Here is a 2,694-nt window from a genome sequence, read left to right on the forward strand (position 1 = left end):
GATGTAAAATTTCAAAATAAAGCGATTTTACTGTAATGATTTTTGCGTCAGACGACTCAATTAGGAGAAAATTGCACTAAAAAGCGAAAAAAAGCGGATAAAATGCTATTTTCCACTAATTTTTAGCCGGCAAGGAATAGGGGCGCACGGTAAAAAGAACAGCAGATTCCTTGAAAATTGCCTTGAAAACCAAGAAGATTGCTTGAAATACAAGATGTCAATTTTACCGTGAGGGGGTGTCCCTCAGTGGCGGAACGGCCAGGGTAGGGAGATGCGATTTCCCACCCGGGACCCCTGCTCTGGCCTGGTCGCGGACATCTCGGGCCCGAAGGGCTCGAGACAAGGGACCGAGCCAAGGGCCCATAAGTCCTGAGCGCGACACCGGACAGGGGCCCCGGACGGGGCCCTAGATCCAAGCGCCATGTATTTTTTTTCGCGCTCGCTTCGCTCGCGTTTTCTATTGTTCTACAAGAGCTCTGTACATAGATCGCGTCCACCCACGTTTCGGTACTCGTAAGGCCTTCTTAGCGACCTCACACCATCAAAAAAATTTCGCGCTCGCTCCGCTCGCGATATATTTCTACGGGCGGTATATGCAGTTGGAGGCACATGCTGGAAAGCAAACACTTAATTAAAAACGGCTCAGACATTTGCGCCTTGGTGTGCATTATAACGTATATATTGCCCCTGGGAGGTAGGCAATACTGGCCATACTTCCCACCCGGGGCCCTGACTACCCAGTCCGCCACTGGTGTCTCTGCCTAAGTGGTCGTGTTAAGTAATAAAGCGAATCTTTGCTAACGGCGTCAAAAAATAAGCCAGCTGAAAAATATGGGGGAAAAGGGAAAACGGGGGGGGGGGGGAATAACCGGGTGTGGGTAAAATAACCGGGTGTTGTGCCTCCGGCTTGCTGCACCTCGCGAAAATCGTCTTGGCGCCACTGGCGCAGTGCATACATAGTGCGCGTACTCGCGTACAACTGGTTTGTGCCCGGCCCCCGCACGGCCCCGCAGGGATCCCCTCCAGGTCTCGGTGCAGCGCTGAGCCGGGCCTCCGGGCCGGGCCTCCTCCGGGCCTCTGGCGGCGAGGCTCTCGGTGGCGAGGGCTGCCGAGGCTCCTGGGCTACCAGCGCCCGCTGCTGCTGGCTGATGACTCGCACGTCAAAACGTCATGCGCGGATATGGGATTGGCAATGACGGGTCAGGGCCACCCTGGAGCAAGCGGCTGGGAGGTAAGGGCCGGCCGGGGCGGGGCGGGGCGGGGCGGGCCAGGTGCCCCAGAGGAGGCCAGCGCATTGCCGCCAGCGCCCTCCCACACGCGTGTGCACGTGCACAATGTTCATCGCGCACATCGGACTGCGCGCGCTACACTTCAAAAAAAAAAAAAGACGATGTAGACTGTGCTCAGCGTAAAAAAAGTTTTGCGCACATTTTATAGCGAGACATGTTTGTGTCCTCACACTTTGTCACACGGGTATACAAGATCTACAGGTACCGCACGACTTAAAATATGTGAGAACCTTGATGTAAAACGATCTTCTCAAGCGTCATGTCTTTACTGTGTGACTTTGAACATGGGCTAGGGCCAAGTAGGATAGTCTACTATACGCACAAAAGAAAGTGAAACCGACGCACACATTTGTTTTTGTTGAATGCGCTAGGTGGCTGATTAAACGCCACCCGCGCTCGCACTTTTGTATACTTATATACAGAGCTAAGCAACATGCAGGTCGGTTGGGTTGCCTATCCGATCGGCGTGGGGAGGTTAGCGATGGTAGGCAGGCAGGCGAAGTACTATACACAGGTAAGGTTCGGCTGACAAAGAGGGCGGAAATAACTTGGCAGAGTACAAACATTGCGCCGGGTTTATCAGCAGCCTGGTCCTGGTACAGTTCATCCATATAATTCTGTAAAATCCAGCTTGATTTAGTCAAAACAATCGCAAAAACCATGCCGTTTGTTGGTGTGTTGGTGTCGCCCTGCAGGCCGTGTGCTTGATGATGTCGCGGGGGCCGTTGCGCTGCTGCTAAAGGACCGATTGAATGCCTCCCCTGCCCTGCCTCACCTCCGCGGCGGCGGCGCGCCGAGGCGCGAGGCGCGGCCAGGCGCTAGAATGGCGGCACACAGATCGCGAGCACGCGACTCAATAGCTCCAGGAGTGTGTTTGTGAACTAACAATGTAAGAATGACACGATCGCGGCCGTAATAAGGGACGCGCGGACAATGCCTCTCTCTCTCTCTCTCTCTCTCTCTCTCTCTCTCTCTCTCTCTCTCTCTCTCAGGCCAAGAAGCACACAGGCGGCGCAGGCAGCAGGAGCCAAACAAAACAGAGCGAGGGATTTGTGGCGCATTCAACAAGTGTCTAATTGTTGACGAGTCGAGCCCGATCCGAGGAGCGAGCCGGGCCGAGCCAAGCCGCGGGCGGAGGACGCCGCGCGAGCCGAGGGCCAAGGCGGGGGGGTAACCGTCCAGCACGGTCCAGCAGGTCAGCACGGGCCCCGTCGGGAGGACGGCGACGACGCCAACGGTCAGGGGACGCGACCAAAGCACCGGGCATTCTTCCCGCCAAGTGTTTGCGAAGAGCTTCCGCACTGGTCGGCCCGGGTCCGGTGGGGCCAGCCGGGCGCCGGTGCCGGTCTGCTGGCGGGAACAGGTGACTGGGTCGTGGCGGGGCGCGGCGGGGCGGGGCGGGGCG

This window comes from Frankliniella occidentalis, unplaced genomic scaffold (genome assembly GCF_000697945.3).
Source record: "Frankliniella occidentalis isolate FOCC.00 unplaced genomic scaffold, Focc_3.1 Scaffold27, whole genome shotgun sequence".
NCBI lineage: Eukaryota > Metazoa > Arthropoda > Insecta > Thysanoptera > Thripidae > Frankliniella > Frankliniella occidentalis.